The sequence below is a fragment of the Malania oleifera genome, chromosome 3 (assembly GCF_029873635.1).
Source record: "Malania oleifera isolate guangnan ecotype guangnan chromosome 3, ASM2987363v1, whole genome shotgun sequence".
Taxonomy (NCBI): Eukaryota; Viridiplantae; Streptophyta; class Magnoliopsida; order Santalales; family Ximeniaceae; genus Malania; species Malania oleifera.
The window spans coordinates 107690374-107710424 of NC_080419.1; the positions used below are offsets into that span (position 1 = coordinate 107690374).

At 36.7% G+C, this 20051-nt stretch overlaps 1 pseudogene; it reads right to left on the reverse strand.

Moving 5' to 3' along the window:
* Positions 1–286: 286 nt before the first annotated feature.
* LOC131151761 (tetrahydroberberine oxidase-like) lies at positions 287–1899 on the reverse strand (annotated as a pseudogene).
* Positions 1900–20051: the final 18152 nt, after the last annotated feature.

Below are 20051 nucleotides of genomic sequence, written 5' to 3' on the forward strand. Positions count from 1 at the left end.
GTACTTAAGTGGACACTTAGGCTCTTCTATTATAAATAATTAAATAAATAGTAAAATCAAATGAACAATGATACCCAAGATCCCATGGAACTGGTAATTAAAGCTAAATACATGCCCTTATTACATAGGCCGAAAATTATTCTTTAATCATTTATTGCACAATTTCAATAACTCGTAAAACAATCCATACATATATACTTATTAAAGCTCGTGGAGCCTTTTATTTAATCTTGCATAAATAACACCTAGCTAGCTCGCTTGCTAGCATGCACATTGGGTTCTTCATTTAAGTTGAAACAGAGGGAATGCTCTGCTCGTTTCGAAAGAAATTTGCAGGATCCGCCATGGTCTTCACTTGCACCAATCTGTCAAAATTTTTGTTGAAATATTTTCTACCCCAAATGCTCGCCCTTTTATAGCTTGTGTTGCCAAATTTGTTGTTCGTGCCCAAGTCAAGGTCTCTATAGTTGAGATATGCACCTCTTGGGGATTTTGAAACATGGGGAGACATATACTTGTAAAGCCTCCTGAGCCATTCAACATACCGTATGGCTGTGGTATTTTCCTCATCTTGATCCCAAGTCACTCTGTAAAAGATTTTGTATATGTAGCCAGCTCTATGCGGAAAAGGAAGTGCAGATTCTGAAATCTCACTCATTCTTCCACCGTAAGGAACCAAGATTATTATTGCTGTCTTGCCATCATCCTCATGAATCTTTCCCCATATATTTTCCCACCAAAGCTTGGAAATCGGCTTTGTGACGTAGTCTGATTTCCCCTTAAGGGACCCTATCCCCTCATCACTTGTCCTATTCAGCACATCCTCAAGAGGACTGCCCTTGGGAAATTCTGCAAAATAGTGGATGGATTCTATCCAGCTCATTTCAATACAATCTTTCTTGGCCAAACCTAGTTCTGGGAAAACGTCACGCATCAGTGAGACTAGTTCATCAGTCTTCCCAAGAAACAAGGAAAGGAATGAAACTTGTATGGTTCGTGTGCCTTGCTGGCTAGCACTATTGGTAGTACTTATTTGAGGCATGATGAACAGATCTCTATCAATTTTTTCAGCAACATATTGCCACCGATAAATCAAGTTTATTGCGTTTTGGCTCGTGTCTCTAGTGACATTGAAAACGGTCACTGTTGGTGGGACTTGAACCAATTCTATCTTCCAGGCCACAATGACTCCAAAACTAGCACCTCCTCCTCCTCTAATGGCCCAAAACAAGTCCTCCCCCATAGATTTTCTATCAAGAACTTCGCCACTGGCAACTACAATTCGAGCATCAATCACATGATCAGCCGCCAAGCCGTATTTACGCATCATCATGCCATAGCCTCCTCCACTGATGTGGCCACCAGCACCTACTGTAGGGCAAATACCAGCAGGAAAACCCAGAGTTCGACTTTTCTGGGCAACTGTATAATAAACTTCGCCCAAAGTTGCACCTGCCTGAACCCATGCAGTTTCGTTCTCGACATCTACATTTATAGATCGAAGATTGATGAAATCGACAATCACAAATGGAACGTGTGCGACATAGGAAAGGCCTTCGAAGTCATGGCCACCGCTCCGAGTCCTAATCTCCAAGCCATGCTCTTTAGAGCATATGATGGTCGCTTGAATGTGAGATTCATGCAGAGGTGTAATGATGACTAAAGGTTTTGGTGTAGTAGGTGTCGAGAAATGCATATTATAAATGGAGGACTGCAGTATAGAAAAGAAGGAGGAATTGACCGGGGTGTAAATGACTTTGGAGATGGAGTCGGAATCGTTGGAACGCAGGGAAAGGCATTGCAGAAAGCCGTCATGCACAGAGGCAGAAGCTGCCCATGCAATTGATAAGAAGAAGAGAAGATGAAAAGAGAGAGAAAGCAGGGAAGGGGTTTGATAGGGAGTCTTCATCTTTGGGTTATTGCTCATTGAGAAATCTGGATGATGAGGAGGGGAGTTCTCATATTTATAATGCCTCAAATAAACTGATTTGAGATTTTGTCAGTGTGAATGTACGTAAGAGTCTCATCACGCATATTAATAATGCCTCAAAAATATTTTGACCGTTTATATGCATTTGAATTCATTTCTTTAATATATGTATATATAAATTATTATGGCTAACAATGCCAGGAACCCACACTGTCAAATTCAAAGCATTATCCAAATTGATTATGTAATTCTCATGGCGTGAACGATTCGTTGTCTGCCAAGGAGCGCAAAGATAGTTGTCGAAGAAACAAATAAATTATTAAAAAAAAAAAAAAATTGTTGGCTAACAATGCAACAATTTTGAATTTTATTTTAATATATGTATATATAAATTATATATGTATATATAAATTATTATGGCTAACAATGTCAGGAACCCACACTGTCAAATTCAATGCATTATCCAAATTGATTATGTAATTCTCATGGCGTGAACGACTGGCCATTTAGGATTCCTTATTTAACAATGAGCGCAAAAGTGGAAATTGAAGAAACAAATAAATGAATAAAAAAAAAATTGTTGCCCATTGACCACCAGCTAAGAGGGGAAAGGGAACAGTAAGAAAACCTGCATGACTGAACTCATGTGTTTTCCTTGCCTATAAAATATGTCTATTTTTGTTTGTATCTTTCCATAATGTACAAATCATATCAAATAATATTTTAGTATAACATTACTAATATATCCTTGGCTTAGGTTTGTAGCTAGAGTATAAAGAGCCATGTTTTTGTATGATGAAATTCCTTTTAATGTCAAAATATTATATTACATGCATTTTATTGTATAGTTTTATTCATAATATTATATAATATTTTAATATAACAATACATATTACCACATAACATATCATAATAATTTATTCTGATAAATATTATAATTATAAATAGAATGTTACAATAAAAGATTATCATATTTTAATATAACAATACATATTACCACATAGCACAACTCAATAATAATCGCCCATCATATGAGCACTGCTCATGAGGTTCGAAAACATGCCCACTTGGTGAGCACACAACTAATGAGGCAACTCAAGAGTGAGCATGATTCACCCAAAATGACATATCCGATGAGCACCACTCACAAGGCCTGAATACGTGCTCACTTAATGAAACCAAATTTTGAGCCAACCAAGGTGTAGAGGCATGGAAAATTTAAATAATGAGAAAAATAAAGAAAAGAGGACTTTTGGTTGGTGTAGACCAAACCGTCAACGGTTTTATGGAGTTCAGAAAAAAAATTGTCGACAATTATGTGTTACCGTAGCCGGGTAAATGGGTAAAACAATTAAAAAAAGGTTTGGTTAAAGACCAAACTGTCGACGGTTTTTGTAACGACTCAAAAATTTTTAACTATTTTAAATAATAAGAAAGATAAAAAGAGGAAAAGGGGAAAAAGAAGAAAGGGAAAAGAAATTTTAAAAGGGTAACAAGTAGACACTCGTCAATGAACTGGATTTTCTCGTCGACGAACAATATTTTGAGCCTCATTGCCAAGTATACATGCCTTGTCGACGAGGGTTTACTAAGAGAGATTCTTATATATCTGAATTTTGTCAACGAGCTCTCGGATTCTTCCACGAGTGGTGTTCTTAGGTTTATCGACGAGTCCAAATATCTGGTCAATGAGGCCACATGGCAAGTTGCCTATAAATAGGCAACAATCATATTTTCAACGAAGGAATTCATTTGTCCTTCTGTTTCTCTCTCTAAAAATGGTTCCTCTGCCTTCTCTCTTCGAATCTGGCCCGAATTTAGCCCGATTCGACTATCGAAAGCTACCACGAGACTCCTAAGAATATTTTTTGCAACATAAGCAGAGCAAAATTTTGATTTGAGAGGTTTGGGAAACATCCCAAAATCAGTGTAAGTGAGATAATTTAAGGTTTTATTATTATTTTGAGATATTTGGAACATATAAAGTATTATATGGGTATTTTTCTAAGATTTGAGAAAGTTGAGATTTTTGGAATACAGGGTCTCATTTTGTTCGATTTAGTAGGAAACCCATGGAACAGGTAAGGGGAAATATTTTATAACAGCAATTCAATTAATTTTTAACTGAATAATTTTGGGTATAAATCCTACTTTTTTAGGTATAATTTTCTGAACCATGTTGGTATTGAAAATAATGTTTTTAAATATATAATATATTAGGAAAAACTATGTGGCATGAAAACAACTTTGAAAATCAAATGGTTGCGAATACTGTGGAATTATGTTTTATTATGTGATTGTGAATACTGTTTGGGCTACAAATTCTATTTGGGTGAAAATATTGGTTGGTTGTGGATACTATTTGATTGTGTATATTGTGACAGATGTGTGGATGTTTTGAGTTGTTGGATTTTCTTTTGATTTGTGTTGTGGTTCATGTAAATTGCGATATAGCGTTGGCAGTGGTATAACGAGGTCGTTATATCGTACCTGGATATAACTTTCATATAACGTTGGTAGTGGTATGAGAGGTCCTTATATGGGTGTTTATATTGGGCGTAAACATTGGTAGTGGTATGAGGAGTTTTTTTACCTATTTACCATGAACAGAGTGTTTGTGTTGTAATTTGTGTGGTTGATTAGTTCTCTATGGACCAGTCCTGTGTAGACATTTTTCATATCGATGGGAGTGCTGTGTGGACATCATCTTCTGTGTGTTTATGGACCCTGTGTGGGTATGATTGAAGACTGTGTGGATTATCCCTTGTGGATTGATTATGGTAGCCATATATGTGTGGAACTCTGTGAAATAATTGTCATTGGTCACGTGTAACTTTAATTACTTAAGTATTTATGTTAAGTTAAATTCTCCACCCGAGGCTTGCCGAGGAAGGCGAGTACTTTAGTAATTATTTATAGATACCAGAGTAGAGGGATGCAACTTGTATAGGCAGGTGACATTCCCTATTCTCGATGACTTTACCTTTATACATAACACGAGAGTTTATTAAGAAAGGTGATTGCCCTGGCATTAGCACTATAGCAGAAGGAATCTACTTGTATAGGCGGGTAGACTTCCTCGGGAATTATCAGTAAGAATAATTATGTATGTCGGCATGTGATTGGGTGATAGAGAAATTGACAATGGTGTGATTATGAATGCATTATCTTGGTTGCTATTGGTGGTGAAAAGCAATTGTATGGGTATTTTAATTATATATTAAACACTTCAGTCACACATTGTTGTAAATTATTTATTCCTCACTGAGAGGTGTCTCAACCCGTCAATTTATGAATCTTTATAGGTATTCCAAGTGACTGAGCTTAGAATGTTCCAGAGCAAGGTACTTTTGTGAGTAAATGAAAGGAACCGACATGTATAGTTTTATGTTTAATTATTCTGGTCATGTAATACGGAGAATTTGGTTGTACTTTTTGGGTTTTTTTTTATGTGAATTTAGAACTTTGGTATTATGTCTGAGGTTATTTCATTATTTTTGTTGCGTGAATGGTATCAGAGACACGTGTTGATCTCATAACACTCCGAGCCCCACGTGGTAGGTTCGGGGCATTACAGTTTGTATCAGAGCATAACAGTTTTGCAGATTTTAGGAGAATTAATACCAAAGTATTAGTTTGAGTTGAATGAGGGTTGTAATGGGTAGATTAGGGTGTTGATAGAAGTTTAAGTTTGTTTCTTAACTTGGAGGCAGAAATCCCTTGACGGACTTCTGTGATTTTCTGAATCAGTTAACGGTTTTAGAAAACCACGGTAAATCCATTGACGATGATGTTTCTAAGTGGAGAAACTGAAATTTGGAACTTGAATTTGAAAGTTAAGATGATTGTGGATAAATAGATGTTGGATATTTAATAAAGGATTTGGATATTAAATTGGTTTCATGTTTTTTGATTATGTCAGATATATTAAGATATGGAGATTCTAAATTGCCTTTGTTGTATATTTATATTCAAGATAGATCCTAGAGGCAAAGGCGTGGATGAAGGAGGAGGAAGCGAATTGGGAGCTTCCAGTGGTGATGAGATTGACACCTCTTGATTGTTATGAGGAATAGCTCGTCAGGTTAGGGAAGAGATGAGACGAGAGTTCGATGGATCAAGCTACCCACCAGTGCACTAGGTTTGCATGATTGATCAATTCACCTATCTAAAACCCTCCTCTTTTGAGGGTGGCACTGACCTGATTAAGGTTGAGATATGGATGCAAGAAATGGAAAAGATATTGGCGGTTTTGAACTGCACCAAGGAGCAGAAGGTTCTTTTCGCCACCTTCAAACTAGCTAGAGAAGATGAACGGTGGTGACATGCAATGAAACTATTGGAGGAACAACGAGTGATACCTATAGTGATGATGTGGGGTCATTTCAAGAAGGTCTTCTACAACCAATACTTTCTTGCCACCACCAAAAATACGAAGGCGGAGGAATTTTTCAGCTTGACTCTGGGATGCTTCACTGTTTAGAAATACACTGCTAAATTTATGGAACTTTCTCTCTTTGCCCCTTCCATGGTTCTACATGAATACCAAAAGGTTAGGTGGTTTGAAAGGTGTCTAAATAAGTGGATTCATGAGTATATGGGGTGTTTAAAAATTCAGGATTTCGTGAAATTGGTGGAGAAAGCTACTATTGCAAAGTCGAGTTTGCAGAGAGGTACAAAGGCATTAAAAAGAAGGAAAAGGCTTGCATCTCCTCATTCCCAAGAAAATTTCAGAAAAGGGTCGTGGAGGGGAGACATAGATTCTACAGGTTAGGGGTCAGAAAGAAATGATTAGGGACAATAGAGTGATTCGTCATGCCCCCACTGCCTTAGATGTAACCAACAGCATTGGGGAGAATGTCGAAGTAGGGGTGTCGTATGCTATAGATGCAAAAAAACATGGTCACATAGCTCGAAATTTCAAGAACCACCAAAAAATGCACCAGCTTCGCATCAGAATCAGAGGAACAACCTGGTGTCTCGTGGCGATTGTGCCCCCGCACATGTCTATATGTTGGGTACACCTGAGGAGGGCAACACTAAAGGTCCAGGTAATATGTTTATGTTAGCATGTGTGTAAATTTTGTTTGATTTTGTATGTTTTGGTGTCGCATATGTTTGATTTAGTTTAAATGTATGAATGTGTTTAGTTAGTTTTTTGGCTGTGAAAATGGGTGATTAATGAAATTTGAGGACGAAATTATTTTAAAGAGGGGAGAATGTAACAACTCGGAAAATTTTAACTAATTAAAATAATAAGAAAGATAATAAGAGGATAGGGGGAAAATGAAGAAAGGGAAAATAAATTTTAAAAGGGTAACAAGCAGGCACTCGTCGACGAACTGGATTTTCTCGTTGACAAGCAATTTTTTGAGCCTCGTCGCCTAGTATGCATGTCTTGTCGACAAGGGTTTATCGAGAGAGGTTCTCATATATCTGAATTTTGTCGATAAGCTCCCGGTTTCATTCACGAGAGGTGTTCTTGGGCTCGTCGATGAGGCCACGTGGCAAGTTGCCTATAAATAGGCAACAATCAGATTTTCAGTGAAGAAATTCATTTTTCCTTCTGTTTCTCTCTCTAAAAATGGTTCCTCTGCCTCTCTTTGAATCCAACCTAGATTTAGCCCAGTTTGATGATCGAAAGCTACTATGAAACTTCTGGGAAGATTCTCTACAATATAGGCGGAGCAGAATTTTGATTTGAGAGATTTGGGAAACATCTCAAAACAAGGGTAAGTGAGATAATTTAAGGTCTTATTATTATTTTGAGATATTTGGAATATAGGAAGTATTATATAGGTATTTTTATGAGAATTGAGAAAGTTGGGATTTTTGGAATACAGGGTCTCGTTTTGATTGGTTTAGGCAGGAAACCCGTGGAGTAGGTAAGGGGAAATATTTTATAACAACAATTTTATTAATTTTTAACTGACTAATTTTGGGTATAAATCCAACATTTTTAGGTATAATTTTCAAAACCATGCTGGTATTAAAAACTGTGTGGCATGAAATTAACTTTGACAATCAAATGGTTGTGAATATTGTGGAATAATGCTTTATTGTATGATTGTGAATACTGTTAGCCCTGTCAGCTACACTATCTTGGTTTATATGTTTTGATGATATTAACCTATTTATTGTTTCTAGTATTTTCCATCCTTGCAGATCTTATCTAGTACAGGTACAAAGTGTCGGATACACGCAGGTACCAAATCAGAAGCAACGATTGGGCCGAGTAGACATCAAATAGAAAAATCAGAAGGACACAAACTTAGAAGCACTAAAGCACATCCCGGAGTTTTTATTGTGTATATTGTAATAAGGGTTGTGTCACTGAGTGCATATTGTAATCTTGCAGTGGGTGTCTTGCATGATTTTTGAGTAAGAGTTGAGCCATTGCATAAGCATACTAGGACACATGAGCATATAAGATTTGCACAAAAATAACGAACTCACAATTCATAGTTTTCAAAGTAAAAATAAAGAGTTTGTCAAAATAATCCTATACTCAATTAAGTTTTCAAAATGGGACAAGTGTTAAGTAATATATGAGTTATAAACATTTTCAGAACTTGGTCCCGGTTTTACAAAACTAGCTCTACGTCCTAAAGTCCTAAAAGTCAAACATATTTTCAATAAAGGACATACTAAGTATATAAGATATCGAAACGAGTTTTCAAATATGTTTTCATAAAACAAGATATCTTATATTTATGGGGAAACTCACATGAAAAAATTTTAATCTTCATTAGACTCAATATTTTTCATATACTTTTGTCCAAAAATGTTTTAAGTCATTAAAACGCTTTTTGACAAGGAAAAACAAAGCAATTGTCACTACCATAGTGCAGCCTTGAGTCCTGAATACCATTTGGTATTTTGGGCATAACATTTTCTAGAAAATTCCAAATGGGACGAACTTGGTGTCCTTAGAAAGCTAAGACAAAATCCCACAACTTTTATGTTGGTCGCGTTTTTTGATTCAGGGACCTCATTAACGAATACAGGAGATTCATCGACAAGTGCAGGGCTTAGTCGACGAATTCAACGGGCAGAATCACTCCAACGGGTGGAAAACGGCTAGTTTACCAAATAAAATAGTTTTTCTTCGCCCCAACGGCTAGTTGACGGCTCCTTTGGCTCTTGAGCTATAAATACAAGCTATTAGACTTGTATTAACATGATTTTAAGCATTGTTGATCATATTTGTGAAAAATATCATTTTATCCAAAACCTAAGCACTTTGCACTTTGCATTTTAGTTTTTTTTCACAAGTGCTCAATCCTCTCTTGCTCACTTATCTTGTAAGATTCATTCCTTGAGAGAATAGAGCGAGAATTTGGCTGTGTTTCATATTGGCTTATTTAAGGAGCATTAAATTGTATTTCCAATCTCTTGTAAGGTTCTTTGTGAACCGAAGCGAAGGCTCTTGGTGAGCGTGGTAGGGGTTTGTTCCTGAGTGTAGGGATTTGTTCTCGAGTTGTAAGGCTTCTCCTTCGGTGAAGGAGTATCTTTAGTGGATTGTGGAATCCTTGGCTTGGTGCTAAGGTGTGAACGTAGGCTTGGTGCCGAGCCACGTAAAAATACCGGTGTTGTTCTTGCTCTCCCTTACACTTTTTATTTTATATCTTGTGAATGATTTATATTTATTTTACGATATAATTTCTTTTATCTTACCAAAAGTTTTTATTTTGTAGAAAAATACGTATTCTACGAAAAGAGTCTAATCACCCCCCCTCTAGACTATATACTTTGGGTTGGGACTTCCAACAAATACTCTTTGTGTAATGACCCGTAATTTAAATAATTAGAAAATATAATGAATAAAGTGGATTAAAGGAAAATAAGGGGAAGAAAGGAAAGAAATTAGAAGGAAAAGCAGGTCTCATCAACGAATGTCCTGTATTCGTCGACGAGTGTCCTTTTAAGCTCGTCGACGAAGTTTGTTTTTTGTCGACGAAGGAATCCCGAGAGAATATATTTGGAACTCTGAATTTCTTCGATGAATGTATCTTCTCGTTGACGAAGTCTCTATAGTGCCTCGTCGACGAATCGACGTGTCTCGTCAACGAAGCCCTGTTTATAAATAAGCTCTTTCTTCATTTTCAGCGCAAGATCTTGGGAATTCTCTTCTTCTCTCTCTAAAATACGGTTTTCCCACCTTCTCTCTTCAATTTCAGGCCAATTTTTCCCCGGTTTGACGATCTGGAACCGCCACAAGGTTCGTAGGATCATTCTCTTCAAGGTTGTAGGAGCTGATCGTTGGGTTGTGAGGTTTAGGAAACATCCCAAAATCAGGGTAAGTTAGTTATTTTGAGATTTTCTGAAGGAATGTTGTTATTTGGAGCCTAGGAAGTAGTAAATAAGTATTCTCCTTAAGATTTAAGTTAACTGGAATTTATTTTAATTAAGTTATGATTTTTGGATTCAGGGTCCAAGTGAACGCTGCGGGAATTGGTTTGAGGGTCCTGCCAGCTTAGTTTGAAAATCAGGTAAGGGGGAAATTTATATATTAAATCAGTTTTTTCACTAATTAAAAATGGATTATGCGTTATTTATGTACATATGTTTATATGTGGGTTTAAAATGTCAGCCATGAAATTTATGTTTTCTGAGCTTAGGAATGTTTATATAGTTATGTATATGTTAAAGTAAATGAATGAAAGTGATAGAGATTTTCTGAGAAATTAAGTAAAAAAATGAAATGTATTTTCAGTATATTAACGTTAAATGTTAGTTGGCTTATTTTGTAAGGAATGTATATGAATTTTACTGCTAAAACTGTGTGACATGAGTTTCTGTACAAATATATGTTAGATATATGAGATGCAAGTTAAGTAAAGCTTTATGAATATAATATGAAATGGATAATGTTGCTTGTGTATGTTAGATGCCACCATGTTAATGTAAGACAGTTGAAAGACAGTCATGTTAGCAGATTCTAGCGCATTTCTATGTGAAAACTAACTGTACTAGATTCTAGCGCATATCTATGTGGAAACTAACTGATGATGACTAAAGATCAGCTATACTGCGAAGGAATGAAATGAAAATGTTATGCAATGAAAAGAAATGTGAAATGTGAACGATACGAATGAGAAAGAGTCACTTAAAGTGAAACGAAATGCAAAGTTAAGTTATGAATATGAATAAATGTGTATGAATGTATAATGACAGAAAGCAATGATGTATTATGATATTAGAAATATGTATCTACATAGAACATGTTACGTTTGGACAAGGTGAACTCTTCGCCTGAGGCCTCGTTGAGAAAGGCGACTGCACTAGTAGCTTCAGATATGGCAATAGTTGCATAATGTACTAGAGCAGAGGGAGCCTACTTGTATGGGTGGGTAGATTTCCTTATCCTTAGGGCCTTTACCGGTAAACTATTGTTGAATGTGTGAGTGTGAGATTAATTTAACACTTGAGGGCTTACTGAGTAAGGTGAGTGCCCTGATATGCTTTAGTTGTGACCTTAGGGTTACCTAAGTATTAGAGCAGAGGGGTGCTACTTGTATGGGCGGGTAATCACCCATACCCTTGGGTAATCTCATGGGTTAAGTATTTGCATGTGATTGTGTAGGTTTAGAAAACAATTTCAATGCTATGTAATGTTTTACATGTATTTTAAAATGATGACTATATACCTCATGTTGGCTACACGCTGTTTTAATATGTATACTTCTTCCTTTATAGAGATGTGTCTCACCCGAATATGAATGTTTCTTTTTTAGGATATCCTCGAGATCCGGCTTAGGGAGCTCGAGGGTATTTAGCATTTTTGAGGACTATAAAAATAGGGTATATGTTGATAATATTTTGGAAATGAAAATGTTTAAGTTTTATGTCTTATGTTTTAAGTCTGTGGAGAAAAGAATATTTGTGAACATACTAGAATGTTATGGAGTATGTATTTATGGAAATGTAAGTGATGGATGATTTTTATGGATTTATAAATAGAAAATAGAAAACTCTAGTATATTACAGTTTTATGGTATTATGTTATACGGAGAGTATATTTATGTTTTCCGCTGTGTATGTATATTATGGATTTTGGGTTATCAAGATATTGTCAGGTTTAAAGCACTGGACCCGGGGTTTGGGTTCGGGGCGTTGCAGTTTGGGCTGTCAATTCTATTTGATTGAAAATATTGGTTGGTTGTGGATACTATTTGATTGTGTATACTAAGACAAATGTGTGGATGTGTTGAGTGGTTGGATTTGCTTTTGATTTGTGTTGTGATTCATGTAAATTGCGATATAGCGTTCGCAGTGGTATGAGGAGGTTGTTATATCGCACCTGATATTACTGTCATATAAAGTTGGCAGTGGTATGAGAGGTTGTTGGAATTGGTGTGATCCCGAGAGGGGGGTGCATTGGGTTTTAAAACATTTTTCACTAATTTAAAACATTTCGCCAATTCACCACAGTTCGTATCCCATTCAACATATATACGTGTATGTAAATCGAGTTTAACAATAAAAGCAATCATACACGTGTGCAGTATCTTATTTAAATTAAATGTGTGCATAAGAATAATTTTGACATTAAATAAAATTTGATACATATGTTTAAATTAAAGTGCAGAAATTTAAATAAGATAGAAAGAATGACATCAGATTTGTTATCAAGGTTCGGCCAAACTAGCCTACATCCCCGCCTTAGACATACCCCCAAGGATTCCACTATACCTTCTCACTTAACCGGGTGGAGCAAAAGCCTTTTACATCCTCTCCTTATGGGGCGAGGAAAATCCCAGTTCAATTACTAGGCTGAGTCGAATTAGTCTCACTTACGGGGCTGAGACTCCTTTGTTCAATTCTGGGCTAAACCAAATCGGTCTCATTTATGGGGTTGAGACTCCCCAATTCAATTAACAGGATAAACCCAACCGTTACAATGAAACCATTTTTGTACATGAAAATGCTTTTGGTCGACCGGGCAAGGGTCTTAAAGATGATTTTTCTGAATTAGCACGGTTCGGTCGACTGGGAAGATTTGAACTACTAAGTTTGGTCAACTAGGTAGTTTGACATCTCCCCAAGACCCTCGGTCGACCAAAGCATTGGAATACATTTGGGGCTTGGTCAACTAGGTGGTCAAAAGTTGACTTGGATGGAGTTCAGTCAACCGAGAGATATATACTTAGCTGGGCTCGATCGACCAGATTGTGGTCAAACTGTTGACCTGGTATGGGTTTGATCGATCGGGACATTTTGTACTTGAAAGTTTGGTCGACCGAATGTGCACATTTTATGCATTTCGGTCCTGTTAAAGCCACCAATCACCCTATTCAAATGACCAACATATATATATGTGCACTAGTGAGTGTCCTATGGTTATTTCTACGTTCTTTTGAGGACACCGAAAAAATCTGGCGTCATTCGACCAGCTTTTGTAAACTTATTTTGGCCTTGCTTTTAACCCTAAAGCTATTTCAATAACTTTGTATGTATTGGCCCGGTTGAGCGTCTAGAGGGGAGTGAATAGACGTTTTTCGTAGATATGCAAATTTTCTACAAACACAAAAATCTTGCCAAGAACAAGTGCATAAAATCACAATATAAAAGTGCAACAAATGGCAATGAATGAGTAATATAAAACAAAGATGAGAGAAAATAAACTTAACACGGAGATATTAACGTGGTTTGGCACCCAGCCTACGTCCACACCTTGAGACCAACTCAAGGATTCCCAAAATCAACTCTACGATCCTCTTCAGGCGGAGAAGCCAATACACACAGCTGCTCACAAAGAGCTTCAACAAGGTACTCACTTAGAGATACTCTACAATGGCTCACAAAGGGCCTTTCTTTACAAGTAGTTGATGAGAAGTGAATACAATATTAAATGCTCCCTTTGAGCTGAGTATCACAACAGTATCCTCACACTATGTCCTCTTTTCAATGGAGTAAAAACAAGAGCAAAAGCAGCAAGAAGAGGGCAAGTGAGTATTAGGGAAACCCTAGAGTGAAAGCACAAATAAATGATCTTGATGAGTAAAATAGGTTTCTTTTCTTGAGAAGTAAATGCAATAACCCTTATTTAAACATCAAATGGGCGAGTTGGGTGCTGGAGAGCCGTTGGGCATTTATTGATTCAAGACAAGGGTCAAACTAGCCGTTCTGCTGCATTTTAATGAACTTTGTAGCCCGACATTCGTCAACGAGGTCTGTACTTCATCGACGAGCTCTTCAATAAATTCATCGACGAAGCCCTGTGTTCATCGATGAGTTGCTGGTTCTGAATTCAGGTGCCTCTCGGTTTCTTTTCGTCGATGAGAACCCTGTGTTCATTGACGAGGTCTTCAATATATTCATCGACGAGACCCTATGTTTGTCGACAAGTTGCTAGTTCTGAATTCAGGTGCCTCATGGTTTATTTTCGTCAACAAGAACCCTGTGTTCGTCGATGAGGTCTGTGTTATACTCGTCGACGAAGCCCTGTGTTCGTCGACGAGTCCCTTCTTACTTCTTTAGAAAAAAATCCTTTTTAAGTTCTAAGAAAGGTCCTTGTCTTTTTAAGGTTTTTTAGACATCTTAAGCAGCTTTACTTGTGTGTGTGTGATATGCCCATTTCTTGCTCTTTATATAAGTCACTCCATATACAAGGGATTTTACAAAATAATCTCTCTCACTTTCATACTCAGTCTTTAGAACACTTGCATATGATATAGAGTCCATGAACGTTTTGAGTGGCTGAACTTTTGGTCATGTCACGAGTTGCTTCTAGCTTATTTGAAACTTATTGCTTTGGTGCCATTCTGTGCAGCTGATCATGACTAGCGTAAAAGGTTAGTAGCCTTAAAGAATTGCTAATGGGTTGTTTTCATCAAAACATAGTTGGAATGAAAGACCCTTATTCACTTGGTCTAACATTCTCCCTTTTTTTTATGATGGCAATCCATTAGTGTTCTTTTTGAGGAATAAATACTCCCCCTTACTAAATGTATTTAAATAAATTCTCCCCCTTAATGTTTGCATTATATGAATGAAGATTTTATTTAAATTTTCGACAGCATGCCGTCTATAAGTAAGATATTTGCCAAGTAATACTCCATAAGATTGAGATATAATACTCCAGTATGTTGGTACAAAAATAGTGCATTTATGTTTAACAATTTCACTACTTGCTAAGTACAATAATCTCAGTGAAATACGAAGTTACTACATTACTTGCAGTGGCTACAAAGTACTACACCAACTAGAGATACATCCAAATAACTAGAGCTACATCTGAAAAACTTGAGATACATTCGAAAGAAAGCTTATATAAGCCTATATCTCTCCCCCTTTGCCATAATCAAAATTGGGGGAAAGCAAAACCAGAGGGCTACTCGCGTGGGCAACCAAGACGATCGAAGAGAGCAGCAAAGGAAGCGTCAATGTTGTCAAAGTGAGTGTGGTTAGCATTTTCTTATCGAGTAAGGGATGCATCTAAGGAATCAAAATGATTACAGTGATGAATTTTAGATTGTGTCATGGCGTGCTGAAGGCCATCTAGGCGCTCCAGGATATGGCCATATGAAGTGTCCTCATCCTCGCCTTCCTCTTCTTCGGCCTCCATGGCGGTCTCAACCTCATCGATCGGAACGTGTCCTTTGGCGAGCGGCTTTCAACCCCACCACCAACGCCTTCGGTGCATCCATCCTTTTCAAAATGCATGTGACGAAGGGTCGCCTCAATGTATATATCTTCTGGCGTAGGACGAATGCAAGGCAAGCTAATGCGAATGAGCTCGAAGTGATCGAAGAAGGTCATGAGGAGACGACCATAAGGAAGGCAACCCTACTGCCTTTTGAGGCTTTCATCCATATTCTGAACAATGATGGAGGGAAGGTAAATACCACGTCCAACCTAGAGGTAGTACATACTGAAAAACACCTAATGTACCCAATCCGTTCACCAGTGCGGAGGGCACAGATTGACATGATATATGGTGGAGGACATGAAAAACTCAACTAAAAAGGTCTGGATTTTGGGGTGAGCAATAGCAGGGAATGCGGGATTACCAGTAAGAGTTAAGTGTGACATGCGAGCTAACCAGTAAAAACCGGTGTGGGCCAAAAAATTTGGGGAGGCCTCATAGTGGAAATGGGTGCAACCCAAGAATGGTGGAGAGTATGTTCTCGGAGAGTCCTAATATGCAATATAATAACATAATCTCAAAATACTAAGGTTACCAAGATAAATGATATTGTGTACATTAAAATACTAAAAATATGATAGTAATAAATATATAATATGTAATATCAACTATAATATTTAACATCTAACATGCTAAATACACTAAAATACTAAACACAATATTACATAGATATATCAACATACTAACTGTAACCACTATATAAAACATACAAATCAACTATATAAACCTAAACATAATAATGAAACAATCTACATAATAAACACAATAATAGCATATAACAATAATATGACAAATACTTAACAATCATAAGAAACTTTGACAATATTATTCCACCAATACATATTAATAAAAAAAAAACTCTCTCAATATATATATATATATACTTGAATACAACACCTGCAAACAAAAACTGAATCTTGGTAAAAATAAAGCATGAGTAATTGGTGTATGTAGCAAGTGTGTTAGTGTGTGCGTGTTCTGTATATGCGTGTGTGTGTATTACAGTGGGCAGCAGAGTGTGTGTGTGCGGGGTGTGAGTGTGTGCACGTGTGTGTGGTGTGTGTGTACAGGAGATTGCAGCGGGTACTTACAGAGGGACTCGCCAGGGAGATCTGCAGAGGCTGTCGGAGTGGGATTGGCTCGCCGGAGATGCTGGTCGGAGGGCTAGTTGGCTCGTCTGGAGTGTGCAGCAGTGGGTGTAGATATGGTATGAACGATGGCTACTGTGAGCGTGAGATACTAATCCGTGAGTGCTCGATGGCAATGGCGGGGCTGGTATAGAGACAGAGGAGATGGAGTGACGGCAGCGGCGATGCCTAGACTGTCGGGTGTGCTGGCCTGTTGCCGGGATAGCTAGAGGTTGGCTTCGGGTGCTGTTGGCTTGTTGCCGTGCAGAGGGCAGTGAGGATTGTTGGAGGCGCTGGGTGGTCCTGTGGTGGTGTGGGAGTCTGCTGATGCTGTAGATCTGTGGGAACGGAGGGGGCAGCGTGAGAGACAGAGAGCAGAGGGGGAGAATCAAGGAGAAAGAGATGGTGTCGGGAAAAGAGAATTAGAGTGCGTAGCAAGATTTTTTTTTTTGTTTTTCCTGCGCCCCCACCCCCGTTTGGAGAGAAGCCAAAAGGATCATTATATAAAAAAATTTAGAAACCCTAACTCTCTCTTTTCCTTTTTGGTTTATTGTATTTTTATTATATTTTTTTCTTTTGGAAACAATATATATGAGTATAATTACTATCATGGTAATAAAGATATAATAATAATAATAATAATAATAAATAAATAAATAAATAAATAATAGTGATAGGAAAATAAATAATAAAATAATAGTAATAATAACAAATTACTTATATCAATATAGGAAAATAAATAATAATAATAATAATAATAATAATAATAATAATAATAATAATAAAAAAATAATAGTAGTAATAATAATAACAAGTTAATAATAAAAATATATGAAAATAATAATAATAATAATTGTAATAATAGAAAATTAATAAAAATAATAATAAAGTAATTACAATAATATATGAAAATAATAATAATAATAATAGTGAAAATAATAGTAGTGATAATAGATAATAATAACAATAAAAATCATAATAGTAATAATAATAAAGTATTAACACTAATAATATATACGATAGTAATAGTAAAATAAATAAATAAATAAAAATAAAAATAAAAATAAAAATAACATATTGGGCCTTGGACAAAAATAGGGTGTCTACAAGAAGTGAAAGATTTATACCTGCTCCACTCAACTACAAAAAAATTTAGGGACACAACACATGTTCTCCACATATGAAGACTCTTTACATTGAAAAATGAGCAGAAGAAAGAAAAAGAGAAATAGAAATACCCCATAAGACATGAAAGATTTATACCTGCTCCACACAACTACAACAAAAGTCAGGGACACGACACATGTTCTCCACATATGAAAACTCTTCACCCGCTTAATGGCTCAGATGTTGTGCCAAGTTTTTGAATAAGTTGGTCTAGGTTGGTCTTGGTTGGACATGACGAGTAGGTGAGAAGATGCTAAGGTGAAGGACCCGACACCTCGTAAATAGGCTGGATCCTTTTCAAACTGGTCCACTCCGTACATTTAGCATTTGTTCCGTGTAGTATGTGGGATGTTTTATCATGACACTCCTCCACACATACGATGAGTGAACCCATCCTTTTTGAGTGTTTTTTAGGGTATACAAGTTAGGTTGAGTCAAAACGATAGTTCTTTAGGTACCACAGATGTCCTGGGTGTAACGAGTCACGCACATTACATATGTTTCGAGATTTCTCCTATTTATACTTGAATTTATATGGCTACATTAACTCTAAATTGTGCTCGCTGGTTAATTTTAAGTGAGTTTACTATTCTTAACGAATATACAATGATGAGACTTGCATGAATGACTTACTTTGGAGTTACGTGCATTGTGAATGAATGAGCTTGTGTGTAATTTGGTGATATTCCTATATGTGAAGTGGTATGGTTGTGTTGCATGTGCATTCAATCATTGAAATTTATAGGTACCCCCTAAATTGCATTCATATTTTTTGCTAGAGACTAGCAAAACGTTAGTTGGAGGGTATGATTATGCGTTATAGTTGCGTAATTATGCATTCAATTTCGTGCATTCAATAACATAATTTTAATTAAAATGCCCAATTTTATCTAATTGTTTAATCATTGAGCTCACTCGATAATTTTAAGATAATTACCTTATCTGTTGGCAAACATTTATGGACACTCGTGTTTGATTATTGCAGGATAGTTTTTTTTTTAGCATTAAAATTGAAATTAGAATGTACGCGTGTCATGAGCATGAAGGTGTGCCATGTATATGAGACGGAGTCCGAATCAAGACTGTTAGAATCCAGGATTTTCATGAGCATTTAAAGGATAATTTCCGGAAGCTGAGTCATGCACGCAAAGAGAGGCCGTTTTCAATACCACTTTGTAATCTATGTGTAACTCTCTCATTCGACCTTCAATTTAGATGATTTAGGATGCCGTAGAAATATAAGAAAATGCTCTACAATTTTTATGCTTTGCATTTTGCGAAATACTAGTTGCATCAAGGTCGAAATTAGACGCGAAGTTACCATACACTATTTTATGGACTATTTCGATAATTCTTTGTAATTTAGGTGTAAATTTCTCATCCGAATTTCGATCAAGATGATTCAAAATTCTAGGGAAATCTGAGAAAGTGCTCTACAACTTTTTCTTTTGAGTTTTGCGAGTTATGAGTTGTAGGAGGGTCGAAATCGGGTTAGAAGGTGGAGGGTAGACCACGTACCTTTGAAAAAAGAAAAGAAAAAAAAAGTGAGATGTGACTCGGCCATGCAACTTGATCATCTTAGCATGTTTTAGGTGAGGCGCTGGGGACAACACAAGGAAAAGAAAGGAAAATAAAAGGAAGAAAGAGAGGATTTTGGGAAGAAAAAAAAAAAAAGAAGTTTGGGTAGTTTTTTAGGTTTTTCTATGGGGAGGCAGCTAGATTGGGGTTTGGATGTGAATAGTGGGCAGAAGGGGGTGCACAGGAGGAGTCTTTTGGAGGATGAATTTTTTTCTAGGAGAGGCCGTAGTAGAATTTTCTTTTGGAGCGCACAAAGAAAGGGAGCCGTAGAGGCATCTGTCCAGGGAGGCTTTCTTAATACCGTTCTTGGACGGCGGTGCTGTGAGTGTTGATTTTTCCTCTACTCTCCAAATAAAAGAAAACATGGTGAAATCTTTATTGTTGGATTTAATTTTCATAATGAACTAATTTTTGTATTCTAAGGAAACAATGTAGCCCGGTTTTAAACTATGCTTGCTCGTTGATGCTAATCTAAAGTAGTTTTCCTTTATGTTTGTTTGAGATATTCTGCGCTTAATGCTTTTAATTAATTGACCATTAATTAAATGATGTTAGTCTTGTGATTTGCTACCCAAAAGGGGGATTATAGGATAGATCT